The following is a 6,713-nucleotide window of genomic DNA, read 5'->3' on the forward strand; positions in this document are numbered from 1 at the left end:
TAAGAGACCAATACGGGACTATTCCCATCTCTCGTGCCCACCGCTGCAATTCCTGTTGTAGCCAGGATCTACAGCTTGACACCCAATAAAAACCCAACCAGTGAAGGTCAAGTTTGTCCCGGGGGAAAGTTGAACTGTCACTGGACCCGCAACGAAATTAACCAGAGCGTAGGAGGAGTTCGAAGTTAAAGTTTGTTTGTTTGATTATAATATTATGGAGTTATTATAAATTGTTATTTATGTATTGAAATCAAAACAAAAGAGTGCTGAAAATGACTGAAGCAACAGTTTATAAAATTTTTCATACCAAAGACTGAGAGGTAAAAAACTTTTGCTTTAATTAATGAAATGCTACTCTTACTTTGATTTACGGCATTAAGTAAGCGAAATGTTTGGAATCAAGAAAGAACTTAGACATCTGTTCAACTTCTGGAAAAAATTTCACTGGAATTTAATCCTTTATAATGACAAAATAAAGCAGACTTTTCTGTGAAGGAAGCACGAAGATTTTCCCTAAAGAAAATTCTCAAAGTGAACTGTCAAAAACTATGAAATATTAACTTATCGTCAACAGAATGCAAAGTGGGCGCATAATTGAATAACGTTGTAGATAAGTTTTTAAGTGAAATATTCCACTCTCTTTAGTGTGTTTAAACTTTTCTTTTAATAAAGATACTTTTTATATCCATACGGACAGGTTGTTAAGATCTAGGCGGTGCTTAAAACAGTAGAGTCGATGCTAAACTGTATTTGTGAAAGATCCATTGACATTCTGCGAGTTATAGCTGGTCGAATAGACAATCATTTAGGCTGCATATTATGACATGTCAAATATAAATTTTAAAAATTGACTTTTGTTCTACTCTAGTTCTACACTGGACTGCAAAGTAAAAAGGTCAGTTAGAAAGCTAGGTTAGGTATTTTTGAAGATATAGAAGATTTTCACTGACCCTTCTTCCTTGCGGTCCAGTGTCTATGGATTACTATTAATAAAATAATTATTAATAAATAAAAATACTGTCTGCACTTGCAACAAAGTACAAGACTAGATTACAAGCATTGAATTTATTTAAATTCAGGGGAATGGGTTGAATTTTAATATTTAGACGAAGCACACAATAGAATCCTTGACTCATATTGAATTGAGTTTTGAGCGTTTTATGTCAACTGTTTTAAAAAATATAAGTGTAAAATAGTCACAAGCATTTTTAACTTTAATACGAGTATAATTAATTTTACTTATCAGAAATGAGATAAGCAAGAATTTACAGCCACTTTAAGTTTTACAGAAAGATATATATATCAAAGCTTTATGTTGGTACAAAACGGTGATCAACTCGTAAATAACGGCGTTAAATATAAAGGCAATTGTCCTCTTTACAACTCGTGATGTAATCGATATCCGTGTCGATAGACTCTTAATATCGTAAATTAATATCATCAAATTAAGAAATCAAAATTAAAAGTTGCAAAATAATTATCATTATTCATTTTACTTAGTTACAAAGAAACAAACACGAATAGGTACTGAAAAAAATAAAAAGGGATAAAACAAATCAAAAACAATAAGTACTAGCCTGCTATAAGTAACTTAAGTGTTAATTTATGTATTACAATCCTCACATTCTGAATACTTTTTAGCTAGTTTAAAGCTTTTCAAGAGCTACGATCTATACTCTTTAAAATGTAAGAATAAAATATTACCAAAAAACAGTCATAAGTTTTCTTACACGCATGACACGCACGATCGATCAACAATAATAAAAGTACTCGTTCAAAGTAAACAAAAGTATCGATAATGACTGTACCTATGATCTATCATAATGATGTACTATCGATAACTTTTGGTCATCACTAATTAAGTATACGATGTTTGGCGTAGATACATTGGAATGTGTGGTTAAAACTGTAATGGCGTCGTAAAGAGGTCTTGAGGGGAAATTACCCATAGATGCGAACACAATCGAGTTTATGTGGGCATTATCATTGCTCAGGCTTTTAGGTTATTAAAACGGTTTAATAGTGAAATGGAAAGATACTCTCAAGTAGATAATTTAAGGTCCAAAATAAGCCGACAGATAATTTTAAATGAGTAGCTTTTTGCCCCTAACTTTTTTCACATCGATTTTGATTTTTAAAAGGAACTTATTAATTATATCCTGCACAATATATCTTGCAGAATACTGTAAAGAGTTTATAAGTATAAGTATTTTATAAGTGCCACCAGTGGTCAAAATTGAATAAAATATTTTTGAATTGATTTGATTTTTGCGTGAAGGCATAACCAATATCCGCTTAGTGTGGGCGCACACTGGGCGACTCGCGACAGTGACAGGCCGTCGTCGTCGCGACAAGCTAATTATTATGAAATTGACAAGAACAGGCGTCAAATCGCCGGGCTGTCGCTGTCGCGTGTCACCCAGTGTAGGCACACTTAGGCTGAGTTGCACCACCTAACTTTGACCGTAACTATAACGATAACGGGTGCTTTTTGTATGGAGTTTGACAGATTTTTGACGTTTGTTACAGTCAAAGTAAGATGATGCAACCCAACCTTACTGAATTTTCCCTAGCTCTGAGTTCCATTTTCGTATGGTAAATTAGAGATGGTCTTGCTTCTGTACGATATTATATTTAGTAGGTACGAAAACTTCAACAGCGCCCTTGTGAACGTGTCGTAAAGTGAACTTAGTATGAGAAATGGTTGTACGAAACTTATTTTGACAATCAAACTTGTCACGTTATCGTTCAATTCGAAGGTTGAGTATCGAATTTTGTCGAATACGAAAACGATTCGAAGACGAAAGTTGTTCATGCTAGAGGCACTGCAGTAAAGACTATAAACGATGATGTCGTTTTATGGTTGGTCAAACTACTACACCACAGTAATCTTGAATTAACAATTTACTCATAACTCTATACCTACTTCCCTAGTTACTATCCCAACAGTAAACCCAGCTGTTTGTACATAACACCATCCACTATTCATAATGACCCGTTGGCCGATCCCATAACAATAAATATTGTATGATAATACGTGTTAATAAACCAATTCAGCTGATGAATGTGCTGCAATGTTGAAATCTAGCATTTTGCGAATTGAATAAGGGCAGCAGCAGACTGAACGTTTTTCACGCGTTAGAGATATTGATAACGATGATATTTGTCTTTGAGTTGTATTTTTATTTACTTTGCAATATGGAATATTTTTCCTGACGCCAGTTTTTGATTTTTTTTCTCAAGAATGGTATAATCAAGGTATGTAGTGGTAAAGGTTGCTCTCTCAAGGTCCACATTTTTTGGGCATTTGTATTTTTAGGTGCATACAATGGAATACATTTTATAGTCAGTGGAAAATCGGGCTTAACTGATTTAAAAACATTTACGGATGGGTTAAAAAAGTAGCAAAAATAATAATTAGTTAAACAGAGGCATCATCAAAGTGCACCTAAACTATTCATTGAACCTTTTAGGTTGCACCATTGGTTGCACTAACAAAATCAATCAATCCTGAAAGTGCTAAAATAGTTTAGGTGTGCTCCAAGGAACACCTCGTTAAATAACCGTCAAGTCTGTAAGCAGCCTGAGCTCTGGCAGACAGCGATGCATTATTCAAGCACCATCTATAATTCAAGAACAGTTCGGTTCCTAGCTCCCTTGTACTGACGGAACATCAAACTAAACGATAGAACCTTACGCAGCTGGTTATAGGTGCTATATTGGGTCTATTAGGTGCTGTTCATCGTTCATTCATATCAGTTTAAAATAAGAACATTGTTTCAAAGAAAACTTTATGATAACAGTCCCTTGCGATTTCTTTACCTTATCTGTATTCAGAAAGGATTCCCCATACAAACTTTCATAACTTTTTCATGTGTTTTTGTAAGTTGAGTAACAGATGCTTACACCCTAAACCACCCATATTATTAATAGTAGGCTGATGTTGTGTTTCTATTTTTAAATAAGTAGATTCGGGTCAGTTTCTTCAATTCGTGATAAAACTTCAGATAGTTCTTAGTCATATTAATGCAATTTTTTTTTGTGTTTTTTGTCAGACAAGTTCCTATTATCATAGATTAGGTAAAGTGCAAGCGGCTCAAAATATACATCAAGTTCAACATTAACTTGATAAATATTGTCTACATAGATTGATAGTATAGTTCGCGCAATGAAAGTTGAGGCAAATACCTACTCACACGATGTAATACTTGAATGTTGAACACACAAACCAGTCAGACTACGCAAAAAGTTAGCTCGACATCCTTACAGATACAAATATTTGCTTGTGTTGATCGCCTCAACTCTCGCTGTGCAAATTATAGGTACTCCTACAACTACAACCTACTACTCATAATACTTATCTTACATAGTACAAACGAAGCACACTAGCTTTTACTTAACATAAGTGACAAACTATTCTGTCATCAACAAAACGTTTTAAATTCTAAGCGAGTGCCACGAAATTGTTTCCTTTTCTGTATCTAGGATTACATTCATTGGTGACAATGTCTAACATTGTCACAGCTCAGAAAATCTAGACTTTATTTCTGCGCTAGACTATAAAATGTTAGCTGATTGTCGACATGAGAAACGTTGAGTGCAGCCCCGATTAGAGAAACTATTTTAACTTTTATAGGGTTAAAATACAGGATAAAATAAAAAATAAAAAAAATAATAAAAAATACAGGTTTTTAACTAAAAATTTCTAGCTTTTTTGCTCGACTTGGTGGGGGCACTGCCGTGCCCCCAGATGTAGACAAGCCACTATGGCATGGTTTTAAGTTAAGGACCCATCAAAAAGTAGGTCACTATGTTATAATTCTTCCACTTTCAATGTATAGCAATACGGCTCATGTATTTGATATGAATTTCGCCTTGAATTCTCCGCTCGTTTCTGGAAAAGTTCATAAATTCATAAAAAGCACTATTATCATATTTTTTTCAGATTTTTCAAGCCAACAGTTTAGTTTTTAGAGGGGCGGGGGGACGGGGATTTATATTGTACTCCTATATTCGTTGTCAAAGAAAGCTAGCTCTGAGATAATGCATGAATTGTAAAAGCTTACAATATCAGAATAAATTGTGAACGACAGGGGCGGACTCGGAAGCAGTTGTTGTTTTCCCTGGAGCCCAGTAGACGCAGCTCCCTCATTACTGTCGCATTCTCTGGAGTAAATTATTCAGAGGTAGAGCGGGAGTGTAAATAAGAGAGATTTTAAATGTCAATTATGTTTTTTTTTCTTCAATTATGGCTTCGTAAAGTTACCGACATAGCTCGCAGAATTGCTAAAATCAAGTGGCAGTGGGCGGGGCAGCTAGTAGCTCGTAGAGACGATGGCCGTTGGGGCAGAAACGTTCTCGAGTGGCGACCACGGGCTGGAAGACGTAGCGTGGGCAGGCCTCCTACTAGGTGGAACCGACGATCTGGTGAAGGTCGCGAGAAGAGCCTGGATGCGGGCAGCGCAGGACCGTTCATTGTGAAAAACCTTGGAGGAGGCCTTTGTCATTCGGCTGAAAAGAACGAACGACCGAATGGCTTCGTGCATTTTTCATAGCCAGTATCAAGTAATAGGTACTTATACAGGGTAACAGGTAGAAAAAAGATTTGATTGTACTACTCAAATGCAATAACTGTTATTTACAGAGGAGCCGCTACCAGCCGGCCAATCTGATGATTGAAAATGATCCGGCTGAAAATGATGATGATGATGATGATATAAAAGTTAAGACGTGCAGACTGCAGAGTCAGTTGCACAAGGATGTGCACTTTATTCTATTATTTTATTTCTTTTAACAATTTTTATTATTTTTATTCCTCAAGAACACGTAGTAGTTTGGCCAACTACACCAACACTTGTCAAATATATCGCCAACAACATTAGAATAGCAAAAAGGTCTATTACTAAAATTGCTATCCTCATTAAGCGCTTCATTAAAGGCAAGAAAGCATTAACCCGTCTGCAACTTTAATTAAGCACCCACATCTAAACTACTAAAACAATTATGTAGGTAGTTCGCAGAAACTTACAGAGTCTATTGACCATTGACCTTAATAACATCATCACATTCAACCTACACAACGATGTCGTTTTGTCTGTTTCTGTGCGAGTACTAAAGTTAGAAGGCCTAATACAGGGTGAAAGTACAAGTCTATAAGGAGTTTAGAACCTAATCTAAAATACAATATGAATACAAATACTTACAATATGAATCTCAATAAAAATCAATCATAATTTTATTTTTTTCACTACATGATAAGCAGCTGACGCACTTTCCCATCAAAATTATTAGTCTATTGCTCGTAGTTAGTGATGATTTTTTACTTTTTTTTATTAAAATGTGTTTTTTTAATATATTCTTCAATCCCAGACTTCATTCTTAACCGCTGTCTCTAAGTCGTGTTTTTATACACCCTGCATAGTTTGCTAGACGTTTAATCATAAAAAAATGAGTAGGTGTACTAATTTCCAGTAGTTGCTCTACTAAGTCTCCATGAAGGACTTCATCCCAGGACATAATGTTGACTCATTAGGTAGCTACTTTATCCAGTTATTAACTTTTAGTTACCTTAGTTAGATTAAACCTTCTCTTTCTATTTTTAGACTGGCAGACAGTGGACAGTTTTTTGCGGCATTTCTTCTCAGCATTTGCCAAATGTTTGTTTCGAAGACGTGTTGGTAGGGCAAAAAAATTATGAGACATGAAAAGGCTTC

This window comes from Ostrinia nubilalis, chromosome 20, assembly GCF_963855985.1.
Source record: "Ostrinia nubilalis chromosome 20, ilOstNubi1.1, whole genome shotgun sequence".
Lineage (NCBI taxonomy): Eukaryota > Metazoa > Arthropoda > Insecta > Lepidoptera > Crambidae > Ostrinia > Ostrinia nubilalis.